The sequence below is a fragment of the Periplaneta americana genome, chromosome 1, assembly GCF_040183065.1.
Source record: "Periplaneta americana isolate PAMFEO1 chromosome 1, P.americana_PAMFEO1_priV1, whole genome shotgun sequence".
In the NCBI taxonomy this organism is placed as follows: Eukaryota; Metazoa; Arthropoda; class Insecta; order Blattodea; family Blattidae; genus Periplaneta; species Periplaneta americana.
In genome coordinates this window covers 41869121-41895283 of record NC_091117.1, presented here as the reverse complement: position 1 = coordinate 41895283, position 26163 = coordinate 41869121, and the positions used below count along the sequence as shown (strand labels likewise).

Genomic DNA, 26163 nt, shown 5'->3' with positions numbered 1-26163 from the left:
CAACTGCTACCATAATGGTCCGTCGCAGGAATCTGTAGAGTGACTTGGCGCATAGGGGGCGGAATCTATCTGTGCTGGAGTGTATTGCGGGCAGCATCAGCTCGAGGCCGCTAAGGGGTAAGATACTCGTGGTAGACAGTAAAAAGGTAAAGGTATCCCCGTAACATGCCATGAAGGCACTTGGGGGGCATGGAGGTAGAGCCCCATGCTTTCCATGAACTCGGCACTAGAATGAGGTGGTGTGGTCGGCACCACGCTCTGACCGCCTTATACCCCCGGGAAGGACCCGGTACTCAATTTTATAGGAGGCTGAGTGAACCTCGGGACCGTTCTGAAAGTTTGGCAACGAGAAAAAATCTTGTCACCACCTGGGATCGAACCCCGGACCTTCCAGTCCGTAGCCAGCTGCTCTACCAACTGAGCTACCCGGCCGGCCGTGATAGACAGTTCAGAAAGAAATAATCCCCTTCCTGCAAGCGATTGGTAGCTTCGTTCAACCAATGCCTCTCCCCAGAGCGGTCATTGGCCCTAACCCTCCCACATACCACTTGCGCAGAATTCTTATTTCGTCTTTCTACTCTACAGATTCCGGGAACGGACCATAGGTTATCTGGCGTTGATGGGATTGGTGATAGTGAGATAATATTGGACTAGATGAAGCCGAAGATTCGCCACAGATTAGTCTACCTGACGTTCGCATTATGGTTTGGGAAAAACTAGGAAAAACCCCAATCAGGTAATCAACCCAAGAGGGAATGGAATCACGCCCAAGCGCAATTCCGGATCGGCACGCAAGCGCCTCAGCCGATGTTTAATGTTGAAGTGAACCGATTCAGCATGGTATATGAAAGAAATCAATCTTATAAACATCAAGATAAAAGTATATTGCAGTGGTCGGCAAGATTACGTCATAGAAAATACAGCCCACAAAACACAGCAAAGATGACGGTAGAAGGAGGTTTAAATGAGAAAAAACGAGAACATCTTCACTATTGTGTGCAGAGACGGACAGTGAACATACACAAACTGCTTAACTTTGAATGAACAAGAGATGACTAAGGGAAGGAAGATCATGCCTTACCCCTCCACCCTATTTATATATTAAGGGATTTACTCACGAGTCAAGAAATGCCGTTAAATGTTATGTTTTATTTAACGACGCTCGCAACTGCCGAGGTTATATCAGCGTCGCCGGTGTGCCGGAATTTTGTCCCGCAGGAGTTCTTTTACATGCCAGTAAATCTACTGACATGAGCCTGTCGCATTTAAGCACACTTAAATGCCATCGACCTGGCCCGGGATCGAACCCACAACCTCGGACATAGAAGGCCAGCGCTATACCAACTGCGCCAACCACGCCGACAAGAAGAACTGCCGTGACTGAAACAAATCTGAAAATATGATACAGTATTTCTTATTGGACTATATCAAGTGGACAACAGCTTTGTAAATCCAATAGTGCATCTCGTAAGTGACACTTCATTATTAACCCATAATTCTTTTCAAGGACACTTTTCATATTTGCTTTAATGACTATTGGGACTTCTGCGGATTGGTATATGCTATTTTTCCACATATCTTATGGCTTCAGTCATTTTCACATTTCTGGACTGCAGCAGGATGATTGTGATAGGCAACTCAATTGTTGGAAGGGATATATCAGCATATTATATGGATTATTTCGTTTATATGACGTTATTCCATTTTCGGCCAATGAAGTGTAACGAAATTTTGAATTCCAACCAATCACAGCCATATATCGCGATCATTTCTGCAGCTCGATTTATCACATCAATTTATCGCATGGTCGTTCTTTTGTTTAGTCAGTGTTGCCAATTGTTTCCACGTAAATCGATGAGCATGAATAAGTAAAGTGGAAAATCCTACTTCCACTTCTACATCTTCCTCTTCTAATTCCAAGTCCATTGTATCTAATGAAAATGACACTCCTTCATAACATTGTTTATTTAATTAATGTATTAAGCAGGTTATTTGTAATTATTATACTATAACATGTTTAAATTAAATTATGATTTCAGCAGACAATGAAAATGTATTTCTGTTATAATAAAAAGAAAAGCGTAGTACATGTAATTAACATTTTAAAACCTGTATTTCGCTTTTTTTCAATTGACTTTACTGAATAAAATTCAATTTCTTTATTGCAGTAATTGTTATTCATCTATTTCGATTTTATAATGACTGAATAGATTAAGTATTCATAAATATACAATTATTAACATTTTGTGAGCGAATTTTATGAATATACAAATTATTTGTATTATTTACATTTTCATTTTATTCACGAAATAGTCCTAATAAATGCCACTCGAGGTGTGAGACTTCCCAAATAAATCTCAAACCTCTTGTAACATTACTATAGAAAAATAATTGTGTAGTTATACTTGACTTAGGTTTTGTAGAAGACGGTTTCTCTTCATTACTGTATTTTCCATGTGAAGAGAGGCATTTCGCGTGTTTTTTTGTAGCACTGTGTTTCTGAACTACTATTCGTTTTATAGATTATATTTCCACTAATTTCCAATATAAAATGTTTCTCCATTTGTTGCTATAATTACAAGCAAATGTTTTAAGAATTGCATTTAACATTTGTGTGATTTAGGATTCAACTTCTGTTATGTTGAAAACCGCTCATTAAACTGCAAAGCTCCACTGCGAACGTTAGTACGTAATGAAATTTCTTCTCTACTGTGCACATTATTATAATGTAGTGACTCAAGTCATCCACCCAGCGTTGCAGATATGCTGTGACTTATTTAGATGAACAAAGTGTAGTAAGCTAGTTCAATAGATTTAATAGATATGCCTGGCTGCACTCAATGTAAAAACAGTGTTTTGGTAAGAAGTTCCTAAGACTGATGATTATCTAACAAAGCTAGGCTGGATTGGAAAGAATAGATACATTAATACAGAAGTATATCGGGAGTAATCTTATAAGCCTATTTTATTCTTTCGTCAGAAGGAAAATAAGGTAATAAAGTAAAATGAATTCCGTAAATTATCTTGGTGCATTTCAATACGCAGGATTTAGATGAGATAATGCATTCATATGACTCTAGATATTTAATTTACCGGTTCTTAATCACTTTTATTGATAAGGTTAAGCTTCGCATTTTATCAATCATATGTTGAAAGTTATGAACTCTACCGCATTGTTACCACATCTGGAAGCAACATATCCCTAGAAGCAGGTGGTGTCTCTCCTCCTGACCCATTTCTTTACGAGACGAAATTCAGATAGAAAAAATGAACATCAGAAAACGACACGTGCTTTCTCATTATAGGCTATCTTCTGCAATTTGATGCTTACCATTCTTGCTAATGGGTTAGAAGTTCGTGGGTTCCAACCCGACATATGGGTGGATTAATCCGAGACATTACTTCCTTCAGAAGGGAAGTAAGGCTGGAAAGTTTATATCGTAGATTTACGTAAGTGAATCCTATCTCTGAGTGAGACGACTGCAGGAAGAATTTATCCATAATTTCTCATTTCAAAATTCGAATTTGATAGTAATACAAACAGTCTCAGGTGTAGCCTAAATGAGCATGAATTTGTCGCATCATCCAGTTGCAATTCATCCAGCATCCAATTGCAAAAAGAACGAAAACAATTAGAGAAAATTCAACAGTTCTTTTGTTCGAAACAAAACATTTCGGAAACTAAATAACAGTGCAGAGAGACATGTGTGCGTGACAGTATCTTAAGGTCTATAATTTCACAATATTCCTAGTTACTCATATCATCATCATCGTCATCATCAACAATAACAGCAGCGGTAGCATTGTAAGAGCCAATCGGTCATTTCTATCCCCATTAGAACTACTCGGTCCACTTCAGTCTTGATCTTTCAACACTACAAGTCCACGTGATCTATACAGGAACATCAGCTTAGGACAGAGATGCGTGCACAGAATTCTGACATTGTTCTCGAGATGGCCCAACCTCTAGGCGATCTTGATGCTCTTGTGTCGCAGAAGTCAATGATCGGCAACATCGATTGCAGCACTTAAAATCTAACTAAAATACATAGTCAATGTTTCATGTAAACAGAGCAGGAGAACAGGGGAGGAAGGAGAACAGGTGATAAGGAAAATGAGGAGAACAGAAAATGTAGGAGAACAGGAGAGGAAGGAGAACAGCTGATCAGGAGAATAACGAGGAGGAGAACATGTGATCAGGAGAGTAAGGAGGAGGAGAACAGCTGATCAGGAGAATGAGGGGGAAGGAAACATGCGATCAGGAGAACAAGGAGGAGGAGAACAGCTGATCAGGAGAATAACGTGGAGAACATGTGATCAGGAGAACAATGAGGAACAGAACAGCTGATCAGGAGAATAATGGGGAGGAGAACATGTGATCAGGAGAACAAGGAGGAGGAGAACAGATGATAAGGAGAATAATGGGGAGGAGAACATGTGATCAGGAGAACAAGGAGGAGGGGAACAGCTGATCAGGAGAATAACGAGGAGAACATGTGATCAGGAGAACAAGGAGGAGGAGAACAGCTGATCAGGAGAATAACGAGGAGGAGAACATGTGATCAGGAGAATAACGAGGAGGAGAACATGTGATCAGGAGAACAAGGAGGAGGAGAACAGATGATCAGGAGAATAACGAGGAGAACATGTGATCAGGAGAACAAGGAGGAACAGAACAGCTGATCAGGAGAATAACGAGGAGAACATGTGATCAGGAGAACAAGGAGGAGGAGAACAGATGATCAGGAGAAAAAGGATGAGGAGAACAGGAGAGGAAGGAGAACAGGTGATCAGGAGAAAAAGGATGAGGAGAACAGGAGAGGAAGGAGAACAGGTGATGAGAAGAACAAGCTGACGACCACTGGACTAAGGTGTTTCTTGGTTTCCCTCAGCCACAAAGGCAAATGCCGGATTGGAAATTTACATGCCATGATTCATCACCGCCTCAATCACTAATATCACAAAAATTAATGGAAATCTATACTCAAACAATAAACTAATTGATCGGTTTTTTACAGGGAAAATATTAAATGGAGGTAAATTAAATTTATTAGAAACTTACTTGTGATATGGAAAACTTAGCCTACATACTTTCATATATTTTTTTAAATTGTCACACAATTTTTCTTACTACTAATCACTTCACGTCATCAGAATACAAGGTGCGATCAATATATTTCCGAACTGCATTTATATTTACTTTAACGTTAAACATACATGAGGGTGTCCCTTAAAATAATTTATTCAATGCCTGTTGAATCAATCTATCAAATGGCGTCAGATTGTCTTTAAGAACTGAACTTCGACACGTGATTTTGTGCAACGACATATTGCGATTTTTTTCTGGAATTTCTCCTTAGACGTCTTATGACTAGCCATCTTCGCTGCCTTTCAAGTGATGCATTTAGTATACATTCCAGGCGTTTCTCTGGTTCTAGATAACTTCTCCGCTTCCTATGTTCTGTGTGTTGCCTACATTCAGAGCAGTCCGGAAACTTATTGATTTGCCCCTTTTATATATTTTCCTTTGGTTGTAATGAAGTAATACCTTTAAATGTTATTGCGCTATTACCTTAGTCTTGCATACTGACATTTCTAGGTCATATTCATAATATATCATACTTAATTTATGTATTGCAAGCTGCAATATAACTTCTGTGTCAGCTGTTATCAACTGATACTCTGCAAATAAAACGGCATCGATAATAGTGTTATTTATTCTAAATTTATATTTTAAATAACTTTACTTTCCATTGATTTATAACCAAGTCGATAAGTACGAGTCTATAAAATCGTGCTGTTAACAATAGGCATCCTTGTCTAACACCACGATTTATTTCTTTAGTGTCGTGTCAGTTTTGGCTACCACCATCAAAGGTAATTTTTGTAATAATGAAATATATGTACGTTCTAGATTAAATCCTTTCGTTTCTCAGTTATTTGAGTAATATTTTATTTAACTTGAATCTAAACATATTTTTGTTCTATAGAAGAAACCCCTAACAATGACAGATGGGCATAAAATAATATAATTTTTTCAAATTTTAGAAGTTTTGGCCTCATCTTGTTAGGCTGATTGAGTGGAAGAGAAGGCCTTATGGCCTTAACTCTGCCGGCGAAAATAAAACATTCTATTCTATATTCTATTTTACATTCCTTCTCTGATGATATTTTATCCTAAAAATCAGTAGACATTAATCACAACATTCAGATCTCTATCTATCCACTTTGTTTTCTGTTACAAGCTGTTTTATCCTTTATTTATTCCAGTGGTTTATTACTGAGATTTTTTTTGTACCAAGCACTTCATAGGCTGCTAAGTAATGATCTTCTTTATTATTTTCCACTCATGATTGTTTCTTTGTAAGGCTTTGTACTTAATCTGTTATTCGGCGTAGAAGTTTAAAGGCTGGTTCACAATAAACCGGGAACGGAAACGAGAACGGAAATAATGTTAAAATAAATATATTTAAATGTAAGCATTCACAATAGTTAATTGTGAATGCTCACATTTAAATACCGGTACATTTATTTTAACAATATTTCCGTTCTCGTTGTCGTTTCCGTTTCCGGTTTATTGTGAACCAGCCTTAACCCGGGCGAGAAATGACGAAAGAATTTTGCCTGCGGTCTTCTATTTAGGACAGATTCTTTTATATACCATAAACCTACGACACGGAACCATCAACATTATTTTCCTCTCGGAGGAATCCATTTTAAGGATTTTATTGTCCTTCAAATTCCATCGTTTTCCGCAGGACTTTAACCAGCGAATCTCGATTCCAAAGACCAGCTTGGTAAAAGAAATTGAAAAGAACGGAAAAATAATATGAGAAAGAAAATCAGCACGAAAGAAAAATATAGAATTACAATATAGCAAGCTTTGTAGTATCAATCATTTGAAATGTTTTGACAAAGCTTCGCTTGCTGCTAACCGCAATCAAAACAACATCTGCGCTTCGAGGAATCACTGTGTGGCATTATCAGTATACAGTTTTGATTCATAAATTATTTATATCTTATATGAGTAGTTGTAATGCGGTCCAGTATGTTTTATTGATGTTATGATGAAAGCCACATAAAAACTTCTTTGTTTTTGAGCAAAATAACATCCATTAAATGTTAATTAGACACTCGGGAGTGATCAAATCATTTCGTGGATCTATTCTCTTTCATCTTCGCATTCATTCCTCTCTTTCTAACATTAAAATGTTTGAATTAACCAAAAATACAGTGTGTTAAAAGATATGGAATACTCGTAACTTCTTCAATTTTAATTTTACAAAAAAAAAAAAAAAAATGTTTTATACAAATTTGTTGGAGATAAATCATACAATATGATACTAGTATTCGAAAGAAGTAAGTTATTCAGGCATACAGGGTGTGACAGTGAACTTCATTTTTAAATGGCATCCTATATTAAAATTTACATATTTCGAATCTCCATTAACTTTTACATATCAATGTGTAGAAATTTTACCCACTCACCTGTTTAATGTCTTTTGTGCGAGATCGTGCGTATTTGCTCGTTTTCCGCACAGAACCAATACGCGGTAAGTGTGAAATACCACATTCAGTATTCCCAACGTAACACACATAACAATTTCCCTCTTCTTACCGCTTAAGCGCCACATTCATTTTACTGCTTTAGGCTTTTAACATATGATTTTTAGAGACGTTTAACATAGTAATAATTATAAATTGGAAACTTACCACTGCAATTTCACCTAAATTGCAATGTTAATTATTGTTTTTAAATATTTGCAAAAATTAAATAAAGTCTACTACTCCACGAAACTTATTGCATTCCTGTACAAGTAACATTAAGGAAGCCGTGAAAAAATCAACGAGATTCCAGATGCGGATGTTATTACTGCAATATGTTATATAAATAATATTGTTAAAATATTAAAATGAAAAATAAATCATTACGTAACCTTACCGTTTGTTTTAAGTTCGCATTTATAGACTGGGGGGGGGGGGCAAGACAGACGTATATCACGGCCTGCTGGAGTATAGTAAACACAGAAAACATTTTACAGCAACAATGTTGAAGAAAGATATTTTGGTGTTCCGAAGTTGGCGTCATTAAACAGAAACAAACATGGAGATTTCATTGCAACTAATTAGAAATTCGTCTTTCAGGTATGTAATAAACGATCTTCGCACAAAATAATGTACGATACACGAGCGGTATGTTTGTTTTCATGTTCTCGGAAATTAAAAAAGCTCAACTACGTTTCGCTTTTTCAATCTTTTCCTCGAACATGAAAACGTCAACATAACGCTCTTGTAACGTATATTACTATTTTCGAACACTGGTATCATATTGTACGGATTATCTCCAACAGTTTCTGTAGAACATTTTTTTTTGTAAAACTAACATTTAAGAAGTTATGATTAATATTCTATACTTTTTGAAAACCCTGTATATTTTAATATTATTAAAGTAATCGGTAAACGAAACGCTGTATGCTGAAAAAGTTCGTGTAATGCAGTTATAATGAACTCTGCTAGTGCATAAAATAGACTAACTTAATATTATCCACATTTCTGATGTGTAGCAACAGTTTAATGAATCGTAGCTGAAAACATCCTAAACAGATATAAAGTAATATATGTTTTAAATTTATCATTTTATATCAGAATCCAATAGTTTGAAGTCTACTTTCTTGAGTATGAGATTTGTTGAATACACCTAGTGGTCAAGAGTAGCACAATTAATGGAACTTTAATTACCTATGTCATTCAATTATCTCGTGTTTCAAGAAGTTACAGTAAAGCACTTCACGTTAACACCTGTAGCGTAATCAACATCTTTACTTTCATAATACAAATGAACAGAGCTCTATAAGAAAGACTTCCTTCTCTATGAATGAGTCTCTTTCCTTCTCCTGCCTCTTTCTTGCTATTACTTTAACATCCCTCCTGCAATTCGGCGGAGAGTTCTTTACAAAATCTGGCTCCAGTTTCCGATGGGTTTGCCAACTCCTACTAATCTCTTATATCATGCAACATTAGTCTGAACTAGAAGTTTGCTGCTTCCAAATTATTAGACCGGGTGAAGCGTCTCCACCGCTGCAAGCTTCAGAATTAAAGTCTGAATTAACTTAAAGCTTACTGTTCGTGTCTCAAATTCATATCAGAGGACTTAGAGTAAAAAGAACAGGAACAAACAGATCAAAGAAGCTAAAATATCGGGAGAGAGAAGAAAGTAGAAGAGGACAAAAAATAAAATGATTAGGAAGAAAGTGAGAGAGAATATTCGTAAATACATACTGTAGTAAGAGGAAAAAGAGGACGAGGATATGAACGAATAATAGGTGAATGAAAAGGAGATGAGAAATATTAAGAGGGTGATGAAGAAAAGGAGAAAGAAATAGGAGAAAAAGTAGAGGAAGGAATGGAGGGAAGAATGAATAGTAACACAAGTAGGAGTAGGAGGTGAAGCAGGAGTAAGAGCAAGATAAAGAGCGCAAGAAAGGAGAGAAAGAATAGAAAAAGCAAGTAAAGAAATAGGAGTAGAAGGAGAAGGTTTAATAGTAGGAAGAGGAGCAAGAATAGGAACAGGAGCAAGAGTAAGAGGTGAAGAAAAAGTAAGAACAGGACCAAGAATAATATAAACGAGACCAAGATTAATAGTAGGAGAAAGAAAAGCAATAGTAGAGAAGGAGAATGAACAGTGGGAGAAAGAGAAACAAAAGTAGGGAGAGCACTAGTAAGAGGAAAAATAAGACCAAGTTTGGGAGAAGCATCATAATTAGGAGTATTGCAAGAACAGAGGCGAAGAAAGAATAGGGACAAGAGAGAGAATGGGATGTGGAGCAATAGTAGGAGTAGGATCAAAAGTAGGAGGAGGTTTACGAGCAGAAGACGAAACAAAAGTCAGAGTAGAGGAGAGGTAAGAGCAATAGGAGAAAGAGAAGCAAGAGTAAAGGAGGGGTAAGATCAGTAGGAGAAAGGGAAGCAAGAGTAGCGGAGGGATAAGAGCAGTAGCAGAAAGAGAAGGAAGAGATAGGAGGGATAAGAGCAGTAGGAGAAAGAGAAGCAAGAATAGATGAGGGTTAAGAGTAGTAGGAGAAACAGAAGCAAGAATAGAGGAGGGTTAAGAGCAGTAGGGGAAAGAGAAGCAAGAATAGAGGAGGGTTAGGAGCAGTAGGAGAAAGAGAAGGTGGTGGTGGTGGTGGTGGTGGTGGTGGTGGTGGTGGTGATGGTGGTGGTGGTAGTGTTGGACAAAGAAAAAGGATGAGAAAGTGGAAATGGCTGCAAGAGATTTACAATATCACAGAATATGTTGAGAATCGATGTCCTCTGCTTTTATGAAAAGTGATATACTGAACGACATTATTGTTCTAGTAAAGATAAAACCACAATTGAGTGAAGTTCAAGGGTAGAGATGGCCTTCACGCGGAAATCTTTCAGTTGAGATAAATGAACGCGATAATCGCAGGTGAAGCCGTTTAAGGACATCTCCTCCTGGCAGGGAACAGATCAAACAGATACACGATTGTGCGAAGATTGATGTCCTATTATCAACGCCGATAACGCGGATGACGTTCGGACGAGTTCACAATTAAGAGACTGTCAGTCAGCGCAATGATAACGCTTTCAACTGGAACGCCTAATTTGCCGCCCGATTACACGTCATCAGCAACAAATCAGTCGACATGCAACTAGGCGTCGCTGCGCGCGCGACCATCACGCACCTGAGTTCAGTTTTATTTACAGTCTACAAGTGTGACCGAAATATTGCTCAAGTTAATTGGAGCTTCGAACTTCTTCAAACTTCAGATAGTATAAGAAAATAAGACGCCATGAAATTACTATCAACACAAGCCTATCAAATAAGAACGATGTGGGAGAAGCAAAAATAGCAAGTTATTTTCATACGGTTAACCGGTTAATTACCGGTTATTTTTGCTTGCTGGTTTAACTTGATAACCGATTATTTTCCTGAATAACCGAACGACTGGTTATTTTTTTAAAACATACACCGAATCAAATGTATTTTAATAATTTCAAGGGAAAAATTGTTCCGGGGCCGGGTATTGATATCGGGGCCTCTGGTTGAACGTACCAGCGCTCTACCGACTAAGCTACCCAGGAACTCCACCCGACACCGTCTCAATTTTTCCCTTTATATCCACATAACTCGAGTGGGCTGACGAGACGCCAGAGATCCACATCGAGTGCACACAAACTCTGTGTGACTTGGAATTGCGGTCTACTTTACCTGAAAACTAGACTTGCATAATATATACCTTACTGTACGTTCATTAACAGAAAACCATAATTTCATGTGGTGAAATCCGTATACATAAGTTGTGGTACACAATACTTACTTACTTACTTACATACTTACTTACTGGCTTTTAAGGAACCCGGATGTTCATTGCCGCCCTCACATAAGCCCGCCATTGGTCCCTATACTGAGCAAGATTAATCCAGTCTCTATCATCATATCCCACCTCCCTCAAATCCATTTTAATATTATCCTCCCATCTACGTCTCGGCCTTCCCAAAGTTCTTTTTCTCTCCGGCCTCCCAACTAACACTCTATATGCATTTCTGGATTCGCCCATACGTGCTACATACCCTGCCCATCTCAAACGTCTGGATTTAATGTTCCTAATTATGTCAGGTGAAGAATACAATGCGTGCAGTTCTGTATTGTGTAACTTTCTCCATTCTCCTGTAACTTCATCCCTCTTATCCCCAAATATTTTCCTAAGCACCTTATTCTCAAACACCCTTAACCTATGTTCCTCTCTCAAAATGAGAGTCCAAATTTCACAACCATAAAGAACAACCGGTAATATAACTGTTTTATAAATTCTAACTTTAAGATTTTTTTTAACAGCAGACTAGATGACAAAAGCTTCTCAACCGAATAATAACGGGCATTTCCCATATTTATTCTACGTTTAATTTCCTCCCGAGTGTCATTTATATTTGTTACTGTTTCTCAAAGATATTTGAATTTTTGCCACCTCTTCGAAGGATAGTTCTCCAATTTTTATATTTCCATTTCGTACAATATTCTCGTCACGAGACATAATCATATACTTTGTCTTTTCGGGGTTTACTTCCAAACCTATCTCTTTACTTGCTTCAAGTAAAATTCCCGTGTTTTCCCTAATCGTTTGTGGATTTTCTCCTAACATATTCACGTCATCCGCATAGACAAGCAGCTCATGTAACCCGTTCAATTCCAAACCCTCTCTGTTATCCTGAACTTTCCTAATGGCATACTCTAGAGCAAAGTTAAAAAGTAAAGGTGATAGTGCATCTCCTTGCTGTAGCCCACAATGAATTGGAAACGCATCTGACAGAAACTTACCTATACGGACTCTGTGTGGTACACCATAACTAATATAAATGTTGATGACAAATAAATATCTATCTATCCATCTCTCTATACTGGTTGAGTGGAAGAGAAGGCTTTGTGGCCTTAACTCTGCCTGTAGTAATAATTAAATAATTAAATTAGATAGATAGATAGATAGATAGATAGATAGATAGATAGATAGATAGATAGATAGATAGATAGATAGATAGATAGATAGATAGATAGATAGATAGATAGATAGATAGATAGATAGATAGATAGATAGATAGATAGATAGATAGATAGATAGATAGATAGATAGATAGATAGATAGATAGATAGATAGATAGATAGATAGATAGATAGATAGATAGATAGATAGATAGATAGATAGATAGATAGATAGATAGATAGATAGATAGATAGATAGATAGATAGATAGATAGATAGATAGATAGATAGATAGATAGATAGATAGATAGATAGATAGATAGATAGATAGATAGATAGATAGATAGATAGATAGATAGATAGATAGGTAGGTAGATAGGTAGATAGATAGGTAGATAGATAGGTTAGATAGGATAGATGGATAGATGGATAGATGGGATAGATAGATAGACAGACAGACAGACAGACAGACAGACAGACAGACAGACAGACAGACAGACAGACAGACAGACAGACAGACAGACAGACAGACAGACAGACAGACAGACAGATAGATAGATAGATAGATAGATAGATAGATAGATAGATAGATAGATAGATAGATAGATAGATAGATAGATAGATAGATAGATAGATAGGTAGATAGATAGGTAGATAGATAGGTAGATAGATAGGTAGGTAGATAGGTAGATAGATAGGTAGATGGGATAGATGGGATAGATAGATAGATAGATAGATAGATAGATAGATAGATAGATAGATAGATAGATAGATAGATAGATAGATAGATAGATAGATAGATAGATAGATAGATAGATAGATAGATAGATAGATAGATAGATAGATAGATAGATAGATAGATAGATAGATAGATAGATAGATAGATAACTAAATAAATAAATAAATAAATAAATAACTAAATAACTAAATAAATAAATAAATAACTAAATAAATAACTAAATAAGTAAATAAATAAATAACTAAATAACTAAAGAAATAAATAAATAACTAAATAACTAAATAAATAAATAAATAAATAAATAACAAAATAAGTAACTAAATAAATAACTAAATAAATAACTAAATAAATAACTAAATAAATAACTAAATAACGAAATAACTAAATAAATAAATAAATACATATGTAGAAAAACGGGAGAACGCCGACAAAAAACTCTACTGTGACCTTGTCCGCCACAAGTGTCATTATGGATTTTTCAATGACAAATCTCAGACCTGACCTGGACTCGAACCCGGGCCGCCTGCATGACAGACCGGGGATCTAATCACTTAGCCCGCAGGAGTTCACTACTACAGTTAGTGTGCAGCTTTAAATTTCCATTTTAACGGCTGCGTACACCATCAAGTATCAGCACTGCTGTGCATTCACTATGAACGTAATTTGAAATAAGAACGATAAGTGGTGTTGCATAAATGACCGCAGAACTTCTCCTGTAGTGTTATGTGGCGGTAATGAGATGCTGTTTCAATTACAAAGCGTATCTGTAGCGGCAGTAAACCGGCTCTTTTGTTGTCGCGTCAGATGAGATGACTCGTGTCATGCTTTGTTGTTTGGCAGAGTCATCTATTGTCAACCCCGAAATTCGTCCACAACGACATGAAGCGACTTAAAATTTCAGGTGATGGAACAATGCACGCTCAAATGTCAATACCAGAACGTATTCCGATACCAGAATTTTTGGAGTGTGGGGACGTTAAACCCGGTCCCCAGGCCTTAAAGATTCCTCTGGAAGCTGTGTGCTGAAGGAAATTGGTTGGCTGTATTTTCTAGTAAGTATCATTGCCTGGATTTGGCTATCTTTCTCTTCGCCTGCCCCCATTCTGAGCCCACGACACACAGTCGATTGCTAAATTTAAAGCAAATAGAGATATATGTTTGTAATAAACGAATCTCTGCTGCTTGGGGAGGCTGGGACTACACTACACTCGTAAAATAACCATTTCTGTTCCTAAATATAGATAGCCACGGTATAAAGTATAGACGTGAAGTCGTATGCAACTCGATGTTGTGGGATCAAAACTCTTCTTAAAATAATAAATCTAATATGCCTTCAATTAGCCTATATTAATTCCATCCTCCTACATATTAAATACTGTAAAAGACGGAAGCCATAGGTAGAATAGAACAAAAAATTCTAATACTACATTATTTTAGTACCAAATGAATAATTTTCTCTCAAATAAAACTCAAGTTGTTTAAACAGTAAAATATAACTAAAGTTGTCTTTTAAATATTTCATGTGTTTTTTATTCCCTCGAAAGTTACGTTTTAGAGAAATTTCAAAACTTTTTTCTATACTGTGGGGCTTTGTGAACAAAAGCACTAAAACAATTTAAAAATAAATCGTATGAAATGTTTTGCGTAATTGTTTTTGTCAGCTCTTTCATCAAGTTGGCGATTGTGCGATCGCTTCAAATGGTCTAACAAATTCGAAGTTCCACCACCCATAGAGTAAATTTGCCCACAAAGTTTACAGCGTACGACTTTATTATTATCTTCAACTAAATTAAAGAATTTCCATGCGGCGGATATCCGATTTGGTGTCATTTTATTCCACTCACAACTACCGTCAGTCCGTACGCGCCGGTCGTCCTTGAGCTAACTGTCGCTTCGCTCCGAACCCCCGCATCCCTCCGTATGTCCCCTGTTCCAACTACGGTAGTACCGGGGATCACCGGTGGAGAGCTTTATTCGTAATCTCCGATTTCTCCGCGGTAGTAGTCACTCCGATGAGCAGCACTGATTGAAAATACTAATAGCGTATCTGTATTTTTCAGTATAAAATATAATATTTATTTTATATGAAAGAGAATGTTATTTTTTTAAACATAACCCTGGTATTAGTAGTATTACATTTTGCTTCACCTACTGTACAGTTGGAATGGAATGAAATTTCGGGAAGGGGCACTATGACGCAATACTGCGACTTTTTATGATGATGATGATGATGATGATGATGATGATCAGGCTTCGAGACTTTGGACCCGATACAATAAGTTTACTGTGCATGCACTATAGGTTGTTGACTCGCTGCAGGTAGACAGAGATGTATTGAGGTAACAACGTTGCTATTTAGAGTATAATACGGTAGTATGAGGAAACACACATATGTAAATTTTGAAAGTAAGTATACATTACACAATGATAATGTCAAAAGAATGTGAAAAGCATTTATTCTCCTGTCTTTTATAAGCATTTGTGTTTAATTACACACAGTGTTAATGGTGGAAATAAGCATGTGGCAATTTTAATTTCTTCATTTATCCTATTGGTCGTCTTTAGGAAGTGCAGTTACAGTACCGAAATGCAATGTACTACAAGATACATTCTCAGTGTCTCAAACGTAAATCTTTTTCGGATATCTGCCAAAGTTTGTACTGTAGAAAGCTGCGCTTTACGTCGCATGACGTGATAGGAGCAAAACGAAAAAACTTATCATTGTAGTCTCTAAGAGACAGTCCTTTATTCTCGGGTGACTCTATGTATTCTGTTCTTTAACTTTTTGTTAAATTTTAACTGCTTGTATACTTTGTGACCTTGTAGAGTGTAAGAGAAGGCCCTATGGCCTTAACTCTGCCAGTATAAATAAAGAATTATTATTATTATTATTATTATTATTATTATTATTATTATTATTATTATTATTATTATTATTTCCAGTAATTTGCTGTTTATGTTACACAATGTTCCATATCCGTTATTTTTACATAAAATTGATTTCCACTTCTGTTTCACACGTTCAGTAACCGGTGTACTTGGTGTCTCATTAAATCTCTGCATCATTTTCTAAATTAATTTGAGGGCTTCCGGCATCTCTTGCTGTGACTTTTCTAACCGTGTAATAGTTTCAGACACAGTTTGAAAATAGGTTTGTTTGAAAACCAAATTATTCGTCAGAACCTTCAAATCCAGAGCGTTTTCCTTTACGTATTTGTTGTCATTCATTCTACAGTACCCCCACCCACTGTACGCTTTACCACTATACTCAGTACGCCGTTATGCGGATTTCCCACTGAACTGCTCTATTTGGTCCGAAATCTCGAAGCCTGGTGATGATGATGATGATGATGATGATGATAATGATGTATATTTAAATGAACGTTGCATTTGTCCACACCAAATGCGACATCGTCACCACCGGGATTCGAGCCGGTGTCAGAGTCCAGTTCTCTCGATCCATTTTATACCGGCCATACTTTAATGCCATATAGGCCGAGTCTCATTGCGAGGTTGACAATATACTTGAATAGAATGGTGTGGAGATGAAGTGTGTAGGCCCGCTGTGTCCTTGCGCGGCCTTGTGCTGTCAACTCTGCCGTGCCCGTCGTGGTTTGAATGACGCAGCGACTCTTCACTTCAAAGGCAGCTTGACGGACGCAGATCCAACAAAATAAGTTCCCCACCCCCACCCCCACTACTTTTTAATTCAGCGGAACCCAGAAGTGTATTAAAACAGTGCGTTCCATCGTGCCCATATGCATCTCCGGTTTATATTTAGACGTAAATCAAATCCATCTCATCCATCCTCCTCCCGATCCGACCGTCGCTAGGCAACTGAATGACTTCGAACAAGAATGCAGACAAGTGACATTTAAGTGAAGAACGCACTAAGCGTTAAATGGACTCAGATTCAGTGGATAATTTATTATGAAAGGAATTTCCGCTTTTCACTTGTAACGTCTATATTCGATAAAAAAATGTAAGGATTTTGTGAAAAGGGAATTCGACTTTGGTTATCATAGAAATGCTTATGTCATACTCATAACCGACAAAATGACGGTGGAAACGAATCCATTCCTATACACAAGGAGGGTCAGCATATGTACATAACCTACTTGGAAGAGTTTATTACTTGTATAATCCATGCTACGCTCACTGTTTTCCCTCGTCTTTTAATCTCCTCGTTTTATTGCTCACTTATTCTCCTTCCTCTTCTGTTCTCTTATTGTTTTCCGGCTCATCTGATCTTCCTCTTCTTTTACGTCCCTTTCTTCTGTTGTTTCTCCTCCTCTCTGTTTTTCTGCTCTTCTGTTCTCCTCCTACTTATTATCCTGATCACCTGTTCCACTTCGTTTCCTGGTCTCTTATTCCTTGTTCTCCTAATCACCTGTACCACTTCCTTGCCTGTTCTCTTCTTGTTCTCCTGATTACCTTTTCCACTTCCTGTCTTGTTCTCCTCCGCCTTGTTTTCCTGATCATCTGTTTTCCTCCCTCTCCTCTCCTGTTTTCCTTCTCCTTGTTCTCTTGGTTACCTTCTCTCCTTTCTCTTCTGTTCTACTCCTACTTGTTCTCCTGATCACCTGTTCTCCTTGTTCTCCTGATCAGCTGTTCTTCTTTCTCTTCTGTTCTCCTCCTTCTTGTTCTCTTGATCATCTGTTCTCCTTTCTCTTCTGTTCTCCTCAATCTTGTTCTCCTGATCATCTGTTCTCCTTTCTCTTCTGTTTTCCTCCTTCTTGTTCTCCTGATCACCTTTTCTATTGATCATCTGTTCTCCTTTCTCTTCTGTTCTCCCTGATCATACGTTCTCCTTTCTCTCCTGTTCTCTTCCACTCGCTGAAATGGGTAAAGGGTAAACGGAGCAACATGAATTGCCCCGTCGTGCAGCAGGAAGAGGTAGAGAGCATACCTACCAGCAGCCACGAATGCACGCTGTGCTATGAGACTTGCGAATAAGAGACGCTAGCCCGAGAGTGCACTGAGTTGACGACCGCTGTCTTAGTCAGATTGGTCGGCCACGGGGTTTGAACCCGGGATCTCCCCCATTACGAATCTCAAACGCTACAGTTTGAACCAACTCGCTCGGTGTCAAGTTATTGTATTGTAGGTATGAGAACTATTACTCTCATCCATTACACAAAAATAACATGTTCTTGCTATTATTATGTTAGTACACCGCTTTGGAGTGGCGGTTAGCACATCTGACAACGAAACGAGCGGGTCCGGACACAAATTCTGGTTAGGACAAGTTACCTGGTTGGGGGGTTTTCCTGGGTTTTCCCCATCAACCAACTGAAGCAGAATTGCTGGGTTGGACTCCGAACTCATTTCAAACTTATTAGTTCACATACCACATACCATCATTACCATAGAGCGTATTCCGAATCTCAGCGCTGAGCAATCCGATGGCATCACGGTGTTCCGAATTTCATCGATGGCGTCACTGATGCTCCACCGGTGTCGCACCGGTTCCATCAGCTTGCAGAGGTGGTGGTAGTTTCCATCAGGCGCCATCAGTAAATCTGATTGGTTCTTGTATAGGGCGGGAATTAGCAGACGAATGACATCGTGCACTGTTGTGTCATGGCGATGTGTTCTGCTTTGGTTCTGCTGTATTGCTTGTAATGAGCACAACGTAAAAACAATATGTTAATCGCTTATGAGCGAACATGTCAACGGACCAGTTATTACTACCGGTTCAAGAAATAAATGGTTTATGCTCTCTTTTCTTTGAACGAGATGGCAGTACGGAAATTTCGCAAAATTTTGCTAGCGTAGCGCAGGCAACAACTTGTACAGTCGCCATGACAGCCTTCGATCCTTTCAGCAGTTTTGTTCCTATTTCGCTGCAGCGTGACGTCATCGTTGTCCACCGGTCCGGTGAGATTCGGAATACGCTGTTTGTCCGGGTTAAGTTCACGGTGCGTCGTGCTGTATTTGTACTGCACAAGAGCGCGGCCGTTCGGCTACAGAACAAGAGTGGTAAGCACAATAAGCCTCAGGCTGCAGTGTAAAGGCTGGTCCACAATAAACAGGGAACGGAAGCGACAACGACAACGAGAACGAAAATATTGTTAAAATAAATGTATTTAAATGTGAGCATTCACAACTAACGAGAAGCTTGCCGGAGCCCGGAAACGGGAACGTGAAAATTAATTGTGAATGCTCACATTTGAATACATTTATTTTAACAATATATCCGTTCTCGTTATCGTTTTCGTTTCCGTTCCAGGTTTGTGAACCAGCCTTAAGGCTAGGGCTCCACTAACTGTATTTGACGGCTGCTGTGAGCTGCATTCTACTGCCTAGATTTTTACTGCAAGAAGGTGGCTCTACTTGATGTAAATTTTCTACATGTGAAAGCTGTAGTGCACTGCTCCGCTGTGCTCTGGCCCGGCTCCACTCCTGTTGTTCAGCTGAAAACAGCGTTGTGATGTTCTTTGTGTACTACAAGATCAAGCAAAAATTGCACTGAAAATGAGCACACTTATCAAGGCGATTGTATGTTTGCTATTGGTTCGCTGTCGTCGAAGATTGCATCAAAGAAAATGGTGGATACATCCAATATTAAGCAACAGAAAAACACGAAGGCATGTTTGCTGCAATGCATCACAAACTTAGGGAATATCCAGCTAAATTTGTTTAGTTCTACCGGATGTCGGAATTTTGTTCTAGGCATACGAAGTAATTGTTCTGTATGGTTGTGAATCTTCGACTCTCACTTTGAGAGAAGAACGGAGATGAAGGGTGTTTGAGAATAAGGTGCTTAGGAAAATATTTGGGGCTAAGAGGGATGAAATTACAGGAGAACGGAGAAAGTTACACAACGCAGAACTGCACGTATTGTATTCTTCACCTGACATAATTAGGAACATTAAATCCAGACGTTTGAGATGGGCAGGGCACTTAGCACGTATGGGCGAATCCAGAAGTGCATATAGAGTGTTAGTTGGGAGACCGGAAGGAAAAATACCTTTGTGGAGGCCGAGACGTAGATGGGAGGATAATATTAAAATGGATTTGAGGGAGGTGGGATATGATGATAGAGACTGGATTAATCTTGCACAGGATAGGGACCGATGGTGGACATATGTGAGGGCGGCAATGAACCTGCGGGTTCCTTAAAATGCATTTGTAAGTAAGTAAGTGAGCATACCAAGTAATGATGCTCATACATAAGGGATGCTTCGCCTCATGGATAATTGGAAACAGGAGGACTACCACGGCCAGTGGAGCCAGGCTTCGGCGACAGATAACGGCACGAAAATGGAACATGTTCTATTCCCCTGGCAGTAGACCTTGGTACTGCCGCCGAAATTCTGTTAGGCGCAGTGAAATACTGCCCATATCGCCACCTACACTTGTTTTGTGTGTATTCCATTTTCAGGCAGTAGACTGCAGCTCACAGCAGCTGTCGAATACAGCTAGTGGAGCCCTAGCCTAAGCCTTCGGATCCCACCTCAGTAAAAGATAAAAACAAATTTGTTATGCTTGTACAGGGACATCATTTTATTTTTACTAACATTTTTAATATTAACTTGTCTATACCTTTGGAGAACCGGAAACACCGCTTGCTCCCCCCTCCAAGACTGGAGTTCGATGATACTGGCGTAAAACACAAATCACTCCACTAGGTATAGGAAGGAAGAAAAGTAGTTCATCCATTTACGTAAACTAGGAAATATCGCGATTTTGAGTTTGATAATTTTCATTAGGTTTTTCTTTAATCAAAGTACAGTACTGTATTAAGAATAAGTGTTTTTACTCACGAAGTGAGTTATCCATGCGAACGTATTCATTATGCGGTGTATATTATACTGTCTACAGCACATTAGCGTACAATATAGAGAAAGAAGTTAAATTGAAAAATAATCATAATATGAATATTTAAACACAATTTTGAAAATGGTGGCCGTTCATTTCGATACAGGCTTCAGTTCTTTTGTGCATATTATCGCACTATAGACTATTGCATCTAATTCCAATTGCCAGTTTCGTCCTTCGTACTAGTAACTCATGTTGAAATAATTCTATACCTACTCTACGTACTGTTAATTCAATCTTCACTTCTGCCCGACCCGAAAATATAAAATTACTCAGACATGCTATCTACTGTCCGTCCAAGTGGTTATGCCGCAGGATTGTAGAAAGGAAGGAAATCACGTGACAGTTAATTACTTAACGAGGCCCTTTTATTTAAGTTAAATTAAACAGCTGTATAATATTAAGTAAACGCCCAATTCCTAAGAGAAATTAATGTTTCCAGAAAAGAGCTAAGACAGCCCTGCTTTTACAGAGGGCCGTGCAGAAGCAGGTGGGGGAAATCGGGATGCGACGTAGGCAAACGGACAGTACTTGTGCGAAAATATGATTCAATATTGAAAGCTCTTTCGTCACTGAAAAACGCGAACATATTTCTGGAACGTACTATACTCAGTAACCCCGTACTGCTTACTATCTGCTGTCTTGGCTCTGTGTGGAGTTGGAACTTCATTAGTAGAAGGGGTGGAAGTGAAGTACATTCAAAAACTCAGGTACCATTAAAATTGAAGTAAAAATAAAATAATGTCCCTGTATAACACTAATAACAAAATAGTATGCTTCGTGTGCTGGCTTTACATTGCAAAGGGCCGTCACTTGAAAGGCGATAAATTCTTCCGTTACATAGCACTACAGTACTAACGCCCATACATTACGAGAAAAATTGTGACCCGGTATCTAAACGATGATACTATTGGATTATGGATTGAAGAACAGGTCAAAGTTAGTGACATCAAAATAGGATTTGGCTGTCAAATAAGCCACACAGTATGCTGAAACCGAGGCTGGGGACCCCCCACACGGGTCTCTACGCTGTGAAATCTCATTTTCTGGTAATAGTTTTCCAAGCGAATGGGTCAGGAATTGGTTTGTGCATATTTCACAAGCACATAATTACACATCCGGAAATTTTACATCCATAGCTTGGGAACAATATGTTTAAAACCTCATGTTCGGGGATATCGTTTGGATCCCTACATGCCTGTCGAACGTACGTACATTAAAAAGAATGTAAACATAACACAGTTCATCTTCTGTTTAAAAGCAGTAATTTTTTCCATTTACTGTATAAAACAGAATAGGAAAGCAGCAGCAGCTATGAGGTACAAATTGTATTTTTGCCTTGCCAGAATTAATCAACGTAAATACTCTGAAATTAGGTTGGATGATACTGCAAAGTCTACTTCCACGGTCCTCCATTTTCCAAGCTACCAACAAGAAATTAATCCTTACTACTGCTGCAAAAAATAAATTAAAAATACATTTCATTCACGTAAAATGAATGGTATTAAGTCACAGGACATTTCTACCGTTAATATCATGTTAAAATTTATCTTCGATTAGGAAAATGGCAAAAGATACTTCTGTAATCAAATTAAGAACTGGCATATCTTCAACCCTCACAAGATTCCGTGACCTAACTGTGTAAAAATTCGGTGTAATGAATCTGACACAAACTTTCGCTAATGACAGTAGTTATCCTTGTAAAATTAGATGGAATTACCCGTTCACAGATTTCACTTTCTCCAAAGCCAACCAAAAATTTTCTTGATTAAATACAACCGTACACTTTCCATTGACTCCTCAATACCTCCTCTCCTTTTAAGAAAAAGAAACTGAATGAAACTGTGTGTGTTTTTTTTTTTTGCCATCTTACACTGAAATATTTATATCTACACTATATGCTATGACTGTTTGGGTATACAAACTTATTATATTTGCTACACAAAACTAACGCTGAAAACTAGCCTACGCCAATAAAAACGCAGCAGACCTACCTTCATAACTGTAACAATCAAGATTGAAAATTCATAAATTTTAAATTTCAACCAATGAAGATAGGTCGGCAGATCGACTACCTGAAGGAAACAACTACCTGAAAATCTACATAACAGAAATTATTTGAGTTACTGAAAAGTTATGTCAAATTGAAATACTGTATAGATTATATTTTTCTTAGTTTAAAAAAAGTCTGAAATCTCTGGATAATAATAACAGGACATTCAGGTCACGGCAATCTGAAGATGATTTCATGTGTCGGTTATTTGTAACAGATAATAATAAATTCCATACGAAATGATACAGCAGCCAAGACAAGCCCTGTTTGGCAGCAGATATCCTCTGACCTCGTGAATCGATATGCCTAATCTGTAAATCTCAGCTTCTTCGTGTTGCCCTATTTCTCTGTTATACGAAGAACACAAACAACATTTTCTTACGATGTTTAAACTGTCAATTCTCTCTCCTTCCCTTCTCTTCCGCTAACTCCTTATTTCTCCTTCTCCATTTGTCTTCATTTTCTTTCTTTTTCTGATATTCTTTATTTCTGCATTTCCCTCTTTTTCCTTCTTTTCCTTTTTCCTTATTTCTTTCCCTCGTACTCTAGCTTTTCTTCTCTCTTACCCCTTATTCTTTCTTTCTCTTCTTTAATTTTTTCTCTTTTCTTTCCTTCTTTTTTCTTCCTTTTCTTTCTTTTTCCTCTCTTTTCTTTCTTTCTTACAGTTTCTTTCTCTCTCTCTTATCCCCTTTTTCTTTCTGATTTTACTCCCTCTTACTTTCTTCCTCTCTTTTTCTTTCCTTCTCTCTTATCCTCTTTTCCTTTCTTTCCATTTTACTTCTGATTTTACTCCCCTTACTTTCTGTCTCTCTTTTTCCTTCTTTCTTTCTCTTTTTCTTTTTCCTTCCGACAGTTTTTCTTTCTTTGTTTCTTATCCTCTTCTTTACTCGTTCCCTTTTACTCCCTATTTCATTCTTTCTCTTTCTTTCTTTCTTCTTTCTCTCTATTTCTTTTTCGTTCTTACAGTTTCTTTCCTTCGTAACCTCTTTTCTTTATTTCCCTTTCACTCCTGTTTTCACTCTCTCATACTTTATTTTTCTCTTTCTCTTTTATCCTCTTTTTTTCTTTCCCCTTTTTCCTACTTTTGTTCCCTCTTACTTTCTTTAGTTCTCTCTTTTTCTTTCTTTGTCTCTATCTTTCTTTTTTCCTTCATTTTTTCTTTTTTCTTCTTACAGTTTCTTTCTTTCTTCCTTTCTTCCTTATTCTCTTTTTCACTCCTTCCCTTTCACTTTTGTTTTACTCCCTCTTTCTTTCTTTCTTCTTCCTTCTTTCATTCTCTCTTGTCTTCCTTCCTCTCACTTTCGTTTCCCTTCATTTCTTTCTTTTTCTTCCTTTTTTTCTTTCCTTCCCTCAAACTATTTCTTTCCCTCCCTCTCTTCCTTTCTTTCTTTCTTCCTTCCCTCTTTTTCTTTCTTTCATTCCCACTTACTCCTGCTTTCTTTCCATCTTTTTCTTTCTTTCTTTCTTTCTTCCCTCTTTTTCTTTATTTCTTTCCTTCCCTCTTATTCTTGTTTTCTTTCCCTCTTTTTTCTTTCTTTCCTTCTCTCTTTCTCTTGCTTTCTTACTTTCCCTTATTTTCTTTCTTCTTTCTCTCTTTCCATTTTACTCTTTCTTTCTATCTTTTATCTCTTACTTTTCTTTATTTCTTTTTCTATCTTTCTTTCTGTTTTTCCTTCTTGCTGTTTCTTTCTTTCCCTTTTTCCTTTTTTTCCTTTTACTCTCTCTTACTTTTTCTTTCTTTCTTTTTTCTCTCGTTTACTTCCTTTCTCTTTATTTCTTTCCTTTCTCCTTTCTTTTTTCCAACTTTTTGTTTATTTTCTTGTTTATTTTTTCTTCCTTCTTTTCCCTCTTGCTCTTTTTCTCTCTCTTTTTCTCACTCAGCCTACTCGTTCTCTCTCTCTCTCTCTCTTGCTCTTCTTCTTCTCTTTCTCTTCTCCTCTCCTATTATACGTCTCTTTTCTAATCCTTATTTCCTTGTGTTCTTTCGTCTTCTTATACTCTTAACGTGCGGCCCTGTAATCCATTCCTTCCTTTCACAGCAACTCGATTTCGTAGTCACCCGCTGACAAGAACAAACATGTTGTGCATCCACTTCTAAGGAAGACAGATAAATCTCTGAAATGAAAACAAGATAAAACCGAGATGCTAGTCACAAGTCCAGTAACTGAACCGCATCGAAGAAGAGCATGTTACGATTAATCTAGTTAATATTTTTTTTCCGCTTCTTCTAGCATGATTGCATTGATAACTCAATATTATTAATGCAATTTCTTAGCATCCTACCTAGTGCAATCTGGTTTTACAAGAGATTTATCGAGATTTATTACCCTTGTAATTAATATTTTATTTTTAGAGAATACCTTGATTATTACTAGTTACTAACCCTGCTATTAGATCATTGGCTCGGTCTCATTAATTGAGACTATTCATCCTGCGTATTTTTTCCGTAGTTTTCTGAGACATTAAGACAAACATCGGGATGAACTCTTGAAGAAATAGACCACGGATCTATCAATTGGTACAGGCCTACATTTCGGATTTACAAATTTTATCGTTCACTTATTTTCCGCTCGCAACGGGGCCTAGGTATTAGCGGAAATTCTTAAACACGGTCAGGCGTCAGGGTCTTGGCTTTGACGGTGCAGCTTTCCTCCCTCGCCTCTGCGCTTGGACGGGGGATGCTTTGGGATATAGCGGTAGTAGCTGTCTATGCTGTTACTCGTGCTTGGACGGGGGATGCTGTGGGATGTAGCGGTAGTAGCTGTCTATGCTGTTACTCGTGCTTGGACGGGGAATGCTGTGGGATGTAGCGGTAGTAGCTGTCTATGCTGTTACTCGTGCTTGGACGGGGGATGCTGTGGGATGTAGCGGTACTAGCTGTCTATGCTGTTACTCGTGCTTGGACGGGGGATGCTGTGGGATGTAGCGGTAGTAGCTGTCTATGCTGTTACTCGTGCTTGGACGGGGAATGCTGTGGGATGTAGCGGTAGTAGCTGTCTATGCTGTTACTCGTGCTTGGACGGGGGATGCTGTGGGATGTAGCGGTAG

At 38.0% G+C, this 26163-nt stretch overlaps 1 protein-coding gene across 4 annotated transcripts in view; it reads right to left on the bottom strand.

Annotated features, from left to right (window-relative positions):
* The window catches only part of LOC138694873 (probable 3',5'-cyclic phosphodiesterase pde-5), a 453748-nt gene that overhangs the window by 186960 nt on the left and 240625 nt on the right, over positions 1-26163 (bottom strand). The gene's annotated exons all lie outside the window — the stretch shown is intronic.